Here is a 15,662-nt window from a genome sequence, read left to right as displayed (position 1 = left end):
TGCTGGATTCAACGACTTCTTAAGTGCCTCTTGGGTTCCAGGCACCGAAGGAGGGGAGGAGAGGAGGCTTGGCCCAGGCCGCCAGGCCTGGGAGGCTCTGCGCTGAGCCAGCGTGGCTGCCGGCTTTGCTCTGAGTCGCGGCCAGAGCAGCACCCCAGATGATAAGTGCTGGGTGTGCAGAGGTTCGGACACCCGGTGCTCCGGAGGGCACAGGCTTCTCAGAGCTCCTCCTTTCCTCTAATGGAGCCTACCAGCAGTTTATGGGGGAGGCACTGGCAGTCGCATTTCACAGAGAAGCAAACTGAGCCTGAGGGAGGGGGAGAGGAAGCAGGTCGCATCCAGCACCTCATCCCTTCTGCTGCCCTCCTGCCCTTGAAGATGGTACACCTGGGCTGGGAGGTGCTGTTCCGTGATGCCAGGCGTGGGGTATGTCCCTAGCCTTGCAACGCCTGAGCCTCTGGGAGACCTCACGGGTTTCACCCCTCAGCTTGAACCCTCACATACGGCCACTGTCAGGAAGACAGAACCTTCACTCTTCCTCCGACGAATTAGAAGATCTCCTTGTAGCTCTCATAATCCGTGACCAGCGATGCTGGGAAACAACCCAACAGGCCTTCTGCAAATACACTAACTATGGGATATCTACACAAATACACACCTGTAAGGAACCCAGTTCCTTATACTGCGGTTTCATTTGTTTAGAACACGCCCAGTAACCAGAAGAATGGTGAACAGGACTCTGGTTCCCCAAACAGTTGCCCTAGGCCCACACCCATCCCCACACAGAAAATGGGCTTCCTGACCTCATCCGGAGTCTACGCGCTCTTGACAAATCCCTCACCCGCTTGGTCATCTGGCTGCAAGCATCCAGCAGCTTTAGAAATAAAACATCAAAAGACGGGGGAGAGATTCTTACAGGTTGGCATCCCCAGGGGCCAGGTGTCAGTGACACGGGGGAAAACCAGGCCCTGGACCAGGCTCAGGGGCTTGGGGAGCCGGCGGCCGGAAGCTCTGGGTGGGGTTCAGCCGCCGCGGAAACTGACGATTCTAGCTCGTGGAGGAGGTGGATTTAGTCCAGTGTGAGCTCTGGTAAAGCAGAGAGAGGGTGTGGCGCTTTTTCAGAAACATTTCTGTCCACCATGAAGAGCAGAGAGCAGTTTTGACCTGGGCATGAAAATTAGCCCTGCGTTCCCCGGAAGGCCGGCCCCCTGGAAGGTGGGCACTTGTGTCTCCGCTGAGTGGTGAGCACCCTCTCAACCTGAGGTGGGCAGATGAGCTTTAGACGGGAGGTCCCCCCCATCCCGCCCACCAGGACCTGCGCTGGGAGGGTGGACCTGAGGGACAAACTCCTCCTATGTATGGGGCAACAAGAAGTAGGACGGGCTCAGGCCTCGCTGCTCTTTACCAGGTGAGACTCAGGGCTTCCAAGGTCTTAAGGCCTTTGACGTCCTTGACCCTCTTGTAGGCATAGCCACCTCGGTCCCGCTGACAACTGCTGTGGGAGCCCGAGCCTCTCTCCCTCGGTCAGAATTTCTCAGCGGAGCTCGTGGGAGCTTGGCCACCCCCAGGGCTCGGGTGGTGACAGCTGGGGGATAGACCTCCCATCCTGGAGAGCTGCTCCTGGGACAGCGGCGACCTGAGCCAGGCAGGAGCTTTGCTGCCCGGGGATGTCAAGGGCTCCGGGACACCTCCTTTCCCCTGAAGGACCTGACGGTCCCGGGGGGCTGCTGTCCAGAAAGTCGGTGGTGCCCCTACCCTGTCCCCGCATCTCTGGGGACTCATGGGCCTGTGGCGCTGTTGGGAAGTCTGGGGTGACAGAGGCACCTGGTAGCTGGCGTCCTGAATGCCGCAGGCTCTTCTGCACCTGGGTCTTTAAGGAGCGCTTGGTTTTCAGAAAAGTACCATTTGCTGGATGGTCCTTGGTGACTGGAGGGGATGACTGCACGTGAGGCCGCAGGGACCCGGCAGCTGGGGGTGGGGACAGAGCGCTCCCTCGGGCTGGTAGCTGGGGGTTGTCCTCAAGCCCACGGCAGGAATCGATTGGAGATTTTCTGACTTCATGAGGCTTGTTTTCATTTTATTTATTTTATTTTTTTTAACATCTTTATTGGAGTATAATTGCTTTACAATGGTATGTTAGTTTCTGCTTTATAACAAAGTGAATCAGCTATACATATACATATATCCCCATATCTCTTCCCTCTTGCGTCTCCCTCCCACCCTCCCTATCCCACCCCTCTAGGTCATCGCAGAGCACCGAGCTGATCTCCCTGTGCTATGCGGCTGCTTCCCACCAGCTCTCTATTTTACATTTGGGAGTGTATACATGTCCATGCCACTCTACAAGGCTTGTTTCTAAACAGCTTTGTTGAGATAAAATTCACAGACCGTACACTTCGCCCATTTAAAGTGTATGATTTAATGGTTTCTAGAATACCCGCGGATGTGTGCAGCCGTCACCACAGTCAAGTTGAGAACATTTTTACGACCTTAAAAAGTAACCTTTAGCTATAACTTTCCTCATTCCCTGTCGTCCCCGCCGCCACCCCTCCCCAGCTCAGCCGGCGGCTAATCTCCTCTCTTCTACTGAGTTCGCTGTTGTGGACATCCGTGGGGAAGGAGCATGGAACACGTGGCGTTCTGTGACGGGCTCTTTCATGTACGTGATGTTTTTAAGGCTCATCCGTGTTGTGTCTGTGTCAGAGCTCATTCCTTTTTACGGGAGAATAATGTATCGTTGTGTGAATAGACCTCGTTTGTTCACCCCTTCATCTGCCTTTGCCCCGCAAATATACAACATAGTATTGTTAACTGTGGTCACCAGGTTCTACCTTACACCCCAGGGCTCACTTATTTTGTCAGTGGAGGTTTGTACCTTTGGATCACCTGCACCCACCCCTATCCTCTGGTAACCATCAATCTCTTCTCTGCATCTATGAGTTTGGAGTGTGTGTGTGTGTGTGTGTGTGTGTGTGTGTGTGTGTGTGTGTGTGTAGAGACTACACATATAAATGAGATTGTACAGTATTTCTCTTTCTCTGTCTGACTTATTTAACTTAGCATAATGCTCTCAAGGTCCATCCATGTTGCTGCAAGTGGCAGGATTTCCTTTTTTTAATGGCTGAATAGTATAATGATAATAATGATAAAGTAATATAGTATTATATATATATGTATGTGTATATATATATATATATGCCACATTTCTTTATCCATTCATCTGTCAGTGACATGGGTTGTTTCCATGTCTTTGCTACTATACATAGTGTTCCAGTGAACACGGGGATGCACATATCTCTTCGAGACAGTGATTTTTCTTCAGATAAATACCCAGAAATAGAATTGCTCGATCAAATGGCAGTTCTATTTTAATTTTTCAAGGAACCTCCATAGTGTTTTCTATAGTGGCTGCACCAATTTACCTTCCCACCAACAGCGTACCAGGGCTCCCTTTTCTCCACACCCTCTCCAACACTTGCTATCTCTTGTCTTTTTGATAACGGCCATCCTAACAGGCATGAGTTCATATCTCACTGTGGGTTTGACTTGCATTTCCCTGATGATTAGTGATGTTGAGCATCTTTTCATGTACTCGTTGGACACCTATACGTCTTTTTCAGAAAAGTGTCTATTCAGGTTCTCTGTCCATTTTTTAATCGTATTATTTATTTGATATTCAGTTGTATGGGTTCTTCATATATTTTGGATATTAAATCCCTATCAGAGATATATTATTTGCAATTTTTTTCTTCTTCAGTAGGTTGCCTTTTCATTTTGTTGATGGTTTCCTTTGCAGTGTAGAAGATTTTTAGTTTGATGTAGTCCCACTTGTTTATTTTTGCTTTTGTTGCCTTTGCTTTTGGTGTCAAATCCAAAAAAATCATCTCCAAGACCAATGACAAGGAGTTTACCCACTGTGTTTTCTTCTAGGAGTTTTATTGTTTCAGGTCTTACATTTAAGTCTTTAATCCATTTTGAGTTGATTTTTGTGAGTGGTGTAAGATACTGGTTCAGTTTCATTCTTTTGCATGTGCGTATCCAGTTTTCCCAACATCATTTATTGAAGAGACTGTCCTTTGACTATTGACTATTCTTGGTTCTCTTGTCAAATATTACTTGACCATATATGCAGGGATTTATTTCTGGGCTCTATATTATGTTCTATTGGTTGATGTGTCTGTTTTTATGCTGTTTTGATTACTATAGCTTTGTAGTACAGTTTGAAATCAGGAAGTGTGATGCCAACAACTTTGTTCTTCTTTCTCAGTATTGCTTTGGCTATTTGGGATCTTCTATGGTTTCCTACAAATTTTAGAATTATTTTTTCTACTTCTGTGAAAAATGCCATTGGACTTTTGATAAGGGATTACATTGAATCTGTAGATGGCTTTGGGTAGTACAGACAATTTAACAATATTAATTCCTCCAGTCCATGAGCATGGGCTATCTTTCCATTTATTTGTGTTATCTTCAATTTCTTTCATCAACGTCCTACAGTTTTCAGTGTATAGGTTTTTCACCTCCTTGGTTAAATTTATTTCTAGATATTTTATTCTTTTTGATAAAATAGTAAATAGGATTATTTTCTTAATTTCTCTTTCTGATAATACATTGTTAGTGTATAGAAATACAATTGATTTTTATACATTGATTTTGTATCCTGCAACTTTTTTTGGTGGAGTCTTTAGGATTTTCTATGTATAATGCCATGTCATCTACAAACAGAGAAAATTTTACTTCTTCCTTTTTGATTTGGCGGTCTTTCTTTTTCTTGCCCAATTGCTGTGGCTAAAACTTCCAGTGCTATGTTGAATAAAAGTGGAGAGAGTGGGCATCCTGTCATGTTCCTTTTTTTTTTTTTAAACTTTTAATTTTATATTGGAGTATAGCCAATTAACAATGTTGTGATAGTTTCAGGTGCACAGCAAAGCAACTCAGCCATGCATATACATGTATCCATTCTCCCCCAGACTCCCCTCCCATCCAGGCTGCCACATACATTCAGCAGAGTTCCCTGTGCTTTACAGTAGGTCCTTGTTGGTTACCCATTTTAAATATAGCCGTGTGTACATGTCGGTCCCAAACTCCCTAACTATCCCTTCCCCCCACCCTTTCTCCCCCTCATCCTGTCTTGTTCCTGATCTTAGAGGGAAAGCTTAGCTGGAAGCTTTTTACTGTTGAGTATCATGTTAGCTGTGGGCTTGTCATATGTGGCTTTTCTTATGTTGAGGTGTGTTCTCTCTATGCCTGCTTGGTTGAGAGTTTCCTTCTCTTTTTTTTTTTTTGCGGTACGCGGGCCTCTCACTGCCGTGGCCTCTCCCGTTGCGGAGCACAGGCTCCAGATGCGCAGGCCCAGCAGCCATGGCTCACGGGCCCAGCCGCTCCGCGGCATGTGGGATCTTCCCGGACTGGGACACGAACCCGTGTCCCCTGCGTCGGCAGGCAGACTCTCAACCACTGCGCCACCAGGGAAGCCCCTGGAGTTTCCTTCTTTTGACTATTGTGACCACTGGTGGACTCTGTGTGGTCGTGTGTGCCCAGGAGAGGCTCCACCAGAGCCTGATCAGGAGACAGAGCAGGGGGATCAGGGGGGAGGACTTGCTCAGGGGCTGGGAGGGGCCAGCTCCCTACTGTGGCCCAGGCCTGTGGTCACGCTCAGGGTTACCCTTGCAAGAGCTTACCCTCAGGTATATTCTCCTCTGAAGACAGTGAATGTCTGAGGCTGTGACCCCAGGAAGGTGTCTGAGTTCTTTCCTATAATCCTTATAATGCTTTTTTTTTTTTTTTAAAAAAAAACAACTCTATTTTTTTTCAAATATTTATTTTGGCTGCACCAGGTCTCTGTTGCTGCACGCGGGATCTTTCGTTGCGGCATGTAGGATCTAGTTCCCTCACCAGGGATCGAACCCGGGTCCCCTGCGTTGGGAGCTTGGAGTCTTAGCCACTGGACCACCAGGGAAGTCCCTCCTTATAATTCTCATATATGGTAAATTGCATATGAAATTATATGTGTAGAAATCATATGTAGGAAATTACTCCTATATACGATTTCCTGTAATTCTGGGGGCACACAGACCTGTGAGAACACAGACCCTACACATGGGGAAATGAAGAGCCCAGCTTGGTCCTGTGCTCAGGATGTGTCAATGGGGCCCTTCCATCTCTGGGTCTTGGTTTCTGGTCCTGAAAACGTCAGGGGTGCACTAGCCGAGATGCCACTGAGGTCCCCAACTCTAGCATCTGTGGTTGTAGCTGACCTCATTGGCGGAAGAGAGGTGCGTGCAGGAACTACCCTACTCTCTAAGGGCCTCCGTTTCCTCCTCTGAAATCTGGAGTCCTTGGACTTGGTTGTCCAATCAGAGGCTGGGCTCCTGTCTGGAGGGCTGGCAAGGGCTCTGGCCACTGGTAGCTGGAGGCTGACCTCTGGGCTTCCTATAGCCCAGGCGTGGTAGGAGGGTGTCGTCCATGTCCTGTGCGGGCTGTACCCTTCCTGTCCAGGGAAGAGACTCTACAGTCCCGCCGGGTATACAGCCTTCCTGGAACGGGCAAGGTCTCTTAGGAACTTGACCTTGGAGGGTCATAAGCTTTAACACCTCTGCCTATGTCTTCTGTATCCCACCCCTTTATCCCCCCAACCCCAGCTCCTAGCACCGTTCTAGGCAGACAAAAGGTATTTAATAAACACTTGTAAAGTGCTTGAAGAATTTTAAGTGATGTTCTCAAATCTTCCTGGATTAAGACATCAATGGAAAGCAATTGAAGTTATTAATCTGTACTGGGATAGGCTCTTAGCCAGAATGGCCATGACCCCGGCTGCATGGACCCATTACACTGGAGAACGCGTTTCCCTCTTCACGCTGGCTACCTGGGCCTCGCCTGGCCAAGGGCTTTGAGTCACTGCATGTACGTGACAGTGGCCCTTTTAACCAAGAAAAACCCAGTTACAGAGCCAGGTTTTTGCAGGAATATTGGTTAGCTGATCATCAATATAACGGCTCTCCTCGATTTTGCTTTCCATCAAGAGTGGCAGAGGCCAGAACTTCTCCAGCCCTAGTGACAGGGCTGTCACCAGGGCACTGGGGACACCCCTCCCATTCCTCTGCTTTGGAAAGGGGTCTGTTCCAGCTCTTCTTGAGCTGGAACTGGGGAAAGTCACTTCTCTGAGCCAGCTTTTCTTAATGGTAAAGAGGGAAGATGTGCCTCTACTATCGCATGGGTCTGAACATGGACCAGGTCATGCATGGGGGATGGGTGTAAGTGAGGAAATAATCATGAGATTTGGTCAGAAAAGGGAACTAGACGGAACTGAAGCTGATCTCCCTGTCATTCTGATTGTTCCGTGACCAGCTTTTTGTTTCTGATATGTGTCGTCTTGGCACACACACAAATACAACCAGAATTCCCCTATCCATCTTGTGTTGTCCGTGATGGAGTGGATTTTGTTTCAAGGTCAGCGACAAGGGCTTCCAATTGCTAGCAGGTGAGACAGCAAATTGTAGTCCAGGAAGCCTCAAGGATGCTTCTGTAACAGCACTGTGGTTCTATGAATTGAACTGAGGAAACTAGAGGAACTTTGGTTGCTTGCTGAAGTGTTAGCTGTAATAAAGGTTTAAAGTTCAATGAACTGAATTAGAAAACAATATAAATTAATGAATATGATTCCTTCAATGTTAAACTGATGTCCCGTGACATTTTCTTAAACCTCTGGCATCCCCCCTTAGGGGTGCCCCCACTTTGATGGCAAAAGTAGGTGAACACACAAAACAGAAGTATTAAGTTTAAAACTTCAAAAAAATTTTTTTTAATTTATTATTTTTTTGGCTGCGTTGGGTCTCGTTGCTGAGCGCAGGCTTTCTCTAGTTGCAGTGAGCAGGGGCTACTCTCGTTGCGGTGAGCGGGCTTCTCATCGCAGTGGCTTCTCTTGTTGCAGAGCACGGGTTCTAGGCACACGGGTTTCAGTAGTTGTGGCACATGGTCTCAGTAGTTGTGGCTCACAGGCTCTAGAGCGCAGGCTCAGTAGTTGTGGCACGCGGGCTTAGTTGCTCCACAGCATGTGGGACCTTCCCAGACCAGGGCTCGAACCTGTGTCCCCTGCACTGGCTGGCGGATTCTTAACCACTGTGCCACCAGGGAAATCCCTTCAAAAGTAATTATGTTTGCTTTAATGACTTATTTTTTGTGGACATGGACGCTTATGGTTGTGACTGTAGACCTAAACACTTAGAAAGTCAAATTTCAATGAATAAAACATTTTAATTCTTGTGATTGCACTAGAAAGATAAATGCTTCTTGATAGTCTTAAAAAAACTGCCATGTCTTCACAGAAAAGGGCTCGAGACACCTCTCTTTGCTGGGGAGGTCAGGCAGCAGGGAGGTGAAAGACTTGGCCTTGAATCTCATGTCACTGGGAAGCAGAGCAGCTGTCTGATTAAGTCTGTGCATAAGGATTTCAGGTCAGACGCATGAATTTGTTTCACTGGAGCACCGGGAGCCCAGTCTAAGACACAGTGTGGATGGTTTATTTTAAAATTACAGCAAAGGCACGGGAAACCAACAGTGTGACTCAGACCTCTCTGAAGTCAGCAGTTCTTTGCTTACTGTATCCAGATGACAGCAACCTGGACGAAGCTATGCAAATATGCTAAACCGGGTCATTAATTTCAACACCCTGTGGGGCTCCGGCAGTCTCAAAACCACTGATTCTGGGGAACATTCCTGACTTTCGGCCGGGAAGTCTCGGAAGGGCGGAGCCCATCAGGTGCGAGCTGTAGCGTGGGGCCTGCTCTGCAGGTACCTGCTGTGAGCACAGCAGGAGTGTTTCCATGACTGTATCCGTCCTGCTGTCAAAGAGGTAATCTTATCTTCACTCATTTACTAAATATACAAGGGCTGGGATTTCCACTTGGCAAATGTGCCTGTTTACCTGAAGGCTGCTTTTCCCTGAACTCAGATAAAGTTCATGAGCAGCTATTCAAAGAGACAGGCTGACTTCCAATCCCTGCAACGCTCTCATACGCACAGTCGAGACTCTGCTCTCAGTTAGTGGCACGCTCCCTGGCCCAGCTGCTCTGGCGTGGAGGGTCAGCCGTCTGATGGAGAAGGCTTCCGGGGACGTCATCTCCTGGAGTAGGGCCACCACCCACCCTCCGTCCTTGTAAATCTGGTGCCAGTTGCCCCGCTGGGCTTGTAGAACTGGGCGTTTATTGGAATTTGTGACCAGATTTCCCCTTTGAGGTCACAGACTCTTTTTTTTTTTTGAACATCTTTATTGGAGCATAATTGCTTTACAATGTTGTGTTAGTTTCTGCTGTATAACAAAGTGAATCAGCTATACGTATACATATATCCTCATATCCCCTCCCTCTTGAGTCTCCCTCCCTAACACCCTCCATACCCCAGCCCTCTAGGTGGTCACAAAGCACCGAGCTGGTCTCCCTGTGCTATGCGGCTACTTCCCCCTAGCTATCTGCCTTACGTTTGGTAGTGTATATATGTCCATGCCTCTCTCTCATTCATCCCAGCTTACCCTTCCCCGTCCCCGTGTCCTCAAGTCCATTCTCTACGGCTGCGTCTTTATTCCTGAGGTCACAGACTCTTTAAGCGTATTTTACACGCATGTGCCTTTCAGGCAAGTTCGGGTAGGTTGTAGTTTAAGTAGAGCTGAGATAAATAATCCAGATTTATAAAACATATCTGTTTGCAAGTTTATTTCCTCTTGGAGAAGACGGGCTACACGGTGCCTTTAAACGGTGAGACCCCAGGCGCTTGCTTGTGAGTCTATTAACTCAACGGGGCCTCAGAACAAGGTTTGACACACCCACACGTGTACACACACACACACACACATGCACGCACGAACGCACAATGCAAACCCCTAGCAAGGAAAAACACACGCTTTTCTCATTTAACACACGTGCCTACATACACCCCAGTGTATGCTTTTCCCCCCAGGGCTGTCCCCTCAGGACATCTGACCGTATGGACAGCCGTCTCACTGGCTGAATTTGCCTTCGATCATCTCTGGTTGTTGTGAAAACTGAAATTCGCTCTTGGAGGACAAGCCCTGGTCACTTCTGAGGACATCTGGAAAATGTGCTCCAGCTTCTGGGCGACGGTGTTGGGGATGCACGACGGGGGCGGGGCAGGGACAGTGGTGGGCGGGGCAGGGACCATGGTGGGCGGGGCAGGGGCTCATAGTGGGGGCAGGGCAGGGACCATGGTGGGGGCAGGGCAGGGACCATGGTGGGGGCGGGGCAGGGACCCACCCCTTTAGGAGCCCTGGCCATGTGTCCTGTCTTAAGGCCAAGGTCCCCTATGTGTCATCCCCCTGTCTCCACCTGGTGCTGTCCCTATTTGATGCAAGGAGTCGGGGACGTCAGGAATGGGACTGAGTCACACCATCACTCGGCCCAAGAATCATTCTTGGTCTTCCCCTGGGCTACTCTCACAGTGAAATTTTCTGCCCCTCTTGACCACGTACTGCGTTAACTGATCTCACTTTCAGTCTTTCTTAAGTTAGATCTGCACATGCTGGCTTCTGGGTGGAATAACTTCAGATTTTGGCCTGCTTGGCCTTGCTTCATTTTGGACAATTCCTGGCTCTGGGAACCAGGCCCCATCCCGCCCTGCAAGGCTCGTGATGTGCCGTCTCCCCCTGCTTTGCCAGCAGGGATGCGATGGAGGCCTTGCATCCCAGGCCAGGTGGGCAGGTGTTTCCCTGCAGCCTGGCTGCGCTGTGACTACTGCAGAGACCAGTGTGTCCTCAAAACGGCGTTCCGTTTGTTTGGACAAGGAGTGAAACTGTACTGGTTTTCACTCTTCTGTCTCGAAGGCTTTGCACTGCCCGTGGTTCACTGGCGGCCTCAGGCTGGGTGACAAACCAGCCCCAGAGAAAAAGCTGCCTGCGGAACTGTGGAGGCATTAGCCTGGCAGGCATATACCCTCACGGGCATCTTTACCTCTGCGGTCCTTTCCCTTGTGAGAAACAGCATTTGTTTTTATTCCCTGAAGAACTTCACCCTGAAAGTGCAAGACTGAGTTCTAATCCCCCATCCACAGATTCCTCCCGTCCCATCACGGTTATGCCCCGTCTCGGTGTGATGACAAAAGCAGCTGGAACAATTTATTACCGTCATTTCTACCTCCATCCACTTTCCATTTTGATATTAAATTATCTGCCATAAAATGGGAGGAATTATGGTCTGTGGGCCTTTCCCTTCTCCCTTCCCTTTATGGGTACGAGCTGCTCGGAAGGACGGCCCTTCTCCACCAGATGACGCGGCAGGTCCGGAAGTTGGCGGGTCACCCTTCGCAGCCATTTCCGTCTTCTCCATCTTCTCCATCAGTGAGTATCTACCGCGTGTCTGCCCAGAGGAGGCAAGCAGAGTGGGTGCTCAGGGGTGTAGGCCCTTTGTATGGGCAGCACGCAGCTTCCAGTCTTCTCCAGAAACAGAGGGGGCAGGGATGCTAAGCGGCGATACCGTCAGAGGAGGAGGGCCTCTGGGGGCCGGGAAGGACGGTCAACACCGAGCCAGGCAGAGGCCAGAAGTTGGAAGAGGAGAAAGCAGGAGCGCGAGTTTGGAGCCCTGGCCGGGCACCTTCTGGGCCGAAGGAGTCAAGCAAACGCCCAGACTTGTGGGGGTGGGGAAGACGGAGGGCCAGGGCCCCCTCTGCTCTGGAGCCATTGTTTGGAATCTCACTCGAGCAGAGAGAACGGTGACAGTGTGAGATTTCCTTGGAGGTGAAAACGTTCGAGCTTATCCAGGCAGAGTGTTCACCGCGACCCCCGGGGGGGCTGGGCCTGCACGTCCCCCCTTCCAGGTCACTGCTGGCTCGGACCTCAGGGTCCTGGCAGTTCAGGGGACCACGTGTAAACTCTTCTTTCGCCCCTGCAGGCAGGCGTGGTCTTCCACGCGCGTGGGTCAGAGGTCTGTGCCGTGTCCTGTTCTCAAGGGCAGAGCAGGGCCAGGCTGACTTCGTCTCAGCTTCATCCCAAGACTCCTGTCCTCAGTCGGCGCTCAGCAGTGTCTGTGATTCGAGGGTGTCGTGCCTGCCACGGTGGGTGGTGCGAGAGGGCGTCACTCAGCCAGCAGCCGCCCCGGCTGTTGATTTCCCCAGCAGTGGGAACCAGGAGGGCACAGGGCCGTGGAGAAGGGGAGGCAGGAGTCAGGTCCGGTGCAAGGGCAGCCCTGTGGGGTCTGTGGGAAGAGTAATGCGCCAGCGGTCTTCTCTCCAGGCTCCTCTGTGGGCTCTGCGCCCAGCACCTCTTTCTGAGTATCTGAGTAGCCCCAGCCTCATGCTCCTGGCCTCTCCCTCCCCGCGGCCACTCTGCCCGCCCATCACCTGCCCCGTCTGGGCACTTTCTCCTCAACTCAGAAAACCCGGGGGACATCAGAGGTCAGAAGCGGCTCAGCGCTCATGGCGTGGGGTTCGCCCCTGAGTGGCATTGGACATACTTTGGGGGTGACACGGGGTGACTCTTGAGGGCGTGGGCTGGAGGGTTTCCCCAGGAGACTTGGCTGGCCCTGGGCGGTCACCCCACGTCCCTCCCCCTTCATGCTGTCCACTCTGGTCCCTGGCCGCCGTCCATCCCTAGCTCGGCGCGGCCAGGATGAGGAATGCACACTGGCCCCTCACCCGGCTGCTCTATGTGGGGAGGAATGAAAAATATTCTTGAGCTCCCGCTACACCCCCTCCCCTGGGCTGCGGCCTCCGCCTGTTACTTCCTTGAACACGCTGGGCGGCCTCGGCGCGCCCGTCCTAAGCCCAGGCTCCCCGTCAATGATTAACCGTGAGTTTGTGGGTGTCCCTCACCCAGGTCCTGGGCTGCGTCCCCGCACCCACTCCTGAACTGGAGCCAGGAGGGCGTCAGGGAGGCGCCGGTGCCCGGAAGGACGCAGAGCTGGGTCTGATTCCAGTTTCTCCACTTTTTAAGTCTGAGAACCTCTGAAGGAAGTGGGGTAACTAAGTCTCCGCAGCCTGATTGCGTTTCTGAGATTCACAGCTGGGCAGAGGCACCCAGCCGTCACACCAAAGCTTCTGGGTGGCGGGGGCCCAGTGCCCCTGCACTCCGCCCGCGTGGACGGTCCGTCCAGGGGACAGTCCCTCTGGCCGCCCTGGACCCCAGGCGTGTCCCCGCTGGGCAGCTTGATTCTGCCTGTGCACGGGCTCGGGCTCCATCCCGGCCGCTGCTCGCCTGGGTCCCGGCCTCTCTTTACTCTCCTGTGCCTCTGCCGCCCGAGAACACGCGCTTGGGCTGACGTGGGCTGACTGAACATTTGACAGAAAGGTCCAGGTTCAGTCTGGGGCCTCCGCACCGGCACCGTCTCTAGTTGAATTCGGAGGCCCCTTTCTGTCCGGGGTGGAGGCATGCCTGTACCCAGAGCGAGCTCCCGGAGTCTCACCTTAGACGAAGCCTCCCCCTTCCGACGCAAAGACACACTCAGTGCCAAGGCCAGGCTGGGCTGGGGGGCTTCCCCTCCCCCACGTCTAGACACCTGCCCAAATCCTGGAGCAAACCTAGGGCATCCAAAGTAGCCGGTCCAGGGAACGGGAAGGACCCTTCTGCCTGACTCTCTAAGTGCTGTGTTCTCTTCGCTGCACCCCTGTTTGGTCGCCATTCTTCTATTTATTTTACGACTGAGGAAATTGCGCCCAGGGTACCTGCCCCACGACTGCCCACCGTCTCCCACTGTGAGTTCCTTGGGGTTCCAACCTGGGCCCCCTGGGCACGAAGACCAGGCTCTTTTCGTGGGAGGGCGCCGTCACTCGCCGAACCCTGGCGGCGTCTCCCACCGGGCCACCTGCACGATGAGGCCACCTGACCCACCTGTCGGCCCGGCCCCCATGCTAAGGAGTGCCACACCTGGTCCCTTATGGCTACAGTGTCTGCACTTGGCTCTGCCGGGGATTTTGACAGAGATCCCTCGCGTTGGCAGGGAAAGCACGCCGGTCTTGAGAGCTTACACACGCTGCTCTGCTGCCCGCGCGCTCTTCAGTTCACAGGCTTGAGGTCGGGATCAGCCCGCGGATATCCCACGCCCTCTCCTCAAGTGCGCTCTGAGCCCTGGAATTCGGACTCCTGGGCCCCACCCGGCCCCTCTGTGCCAGCGTCTGCAGGCGCACGGCTCCCTGGGGGTGTGTGCACAAGGACCCCTAGCCGAGCTCTCTCCCCTGCACGTTTCCTACCGTCACGAGCCGCCCCTAAGCTGGGTCTGCGCCAGAACGCTCGTTGCTGGCATCAACCCACGTGAGAGAGAAAGTCGGCAGGACGGACTGATAAGGAGGCAGGTAAGGGGTGCACGAGGGGCTGAGACGTCGCAGAAAGCAGTACCAGGGCCGGTGCATGTGTGCACACGAGCGTGTGTGTGTGCGTGCCTGTGCGCACGTGAGCGTGTGCGTGTGCGTGCCCGTGCGCACACCTGTAAGTGGACGTGTGTGTGCGCGTGCGCAAGTGTGAGAACGCGTGTGTACACGCGTGTGAGTGTGCGGAGTGGCAGGCCGATGGGCAGGACGAGCGACGGCAGTGGGCATCTGCCGTGAACGGCCCCCCAGCTGCTGCCCCAGGTTCAGCAGGGGTCAGCGCTCCCTTTCAGGATGGTGCCGGGCCATCGGGGATGGTGGAAGGGGGTTGGTCCTACAGCCATCTTGGCCTTGGGCCAGTTACTTCAGCCCTCTTCTTACATTTCCCCAATACCAGTGTCAGGGTTCTTGTAGGGGTTAAAGTGATCCCCAAAAACCTCTGAGCTGAGGGCCTCACGTGTTAATGTGCCCTCAACAGGTATTAGTTACAATTCTTCGATCCTTACAGCAGCTCTGAAGTAGTTGTTGTTACCTTTATTTTATAGATGAGAACAACAAGGCACAGAGAGGTTAAGTGATTTACCCAAGGTCACACAGCTGGGGATTTGAGTTTGGGTCCCTGACACTCAGCGGTCTTGTCTCCAGGCTCCTCTGTGGGCTCTGCCGCCCAGCGCCTCTTTCTGTGCGTCTGAGCAGCCCCAGCCTCATGCTCCTGGCCTCTCCCTCCCTGACACCTGGTCTCCCTTTGTTCTCCCCTGGGACCACCGATTTGAGGTTTGAAGTCTTTGCTGCTGATTCTGTGTGGGTCGCTTTTCTCTCGCTGGCCAGCTTCCTCCTGGGTGAACTGGGAGTGATTGCAGGGGCTGGTCCCCGGGTCCCCGAATGGTCACGGGACATCAGCGACAAAGGACGGAGCCCAAGGCGAAGGAGACCCTGGACTCACAGGCACCTCCTCGCAGGCACTCAGGACGGGGAGGGTGCGGCTCCAGGAAACACACAGAGGATTCGAAGGCTTGACTTCCAGGCAGCCTCACCGAGTGAGGTCTAACTGGTCAGTGTGCTTCCAGGGGCACTGAAGCACCTCTACGTCGGAGACCCCAGAGCCTGGGAGCCAGCCGTGCACGGGGAGCCCTGGGACCCGAGGCCCTGAGATTTAGGGTTCCTCGTCTCCCAGGGCAGGGAAGAAGCCAGGAGGAGACAGAGAGTGTGGAATGACCTCATCTGCTACCAACTCTCAAGCTCCAAAGGCAAAGCTGACGTCAGCTCATATGTGCAATCATTTTTCCTCTTTCCTGCAAAACAGTCCCCGCTGCTGGGAGAGCATTTGGCCGGCAGCCCCCTCGCGGGATTGCCAAGGCAGA

Source organism: Grampus griseus (genome assembly GCF_964374135.1).
Source record: "Grampus griseus genome assembly, chromosome: 9".
In the NCBI taxonomy this organism is placed as follows: domain Eukaryota; kingdom Metazoa; phylum Chordata; class Mammalia; order Artiodactyla; family Delphinidae; genus Grampus; species Grampus griseus.
This window is presented reverse-complemented; position numbering follows the sequence as displayed.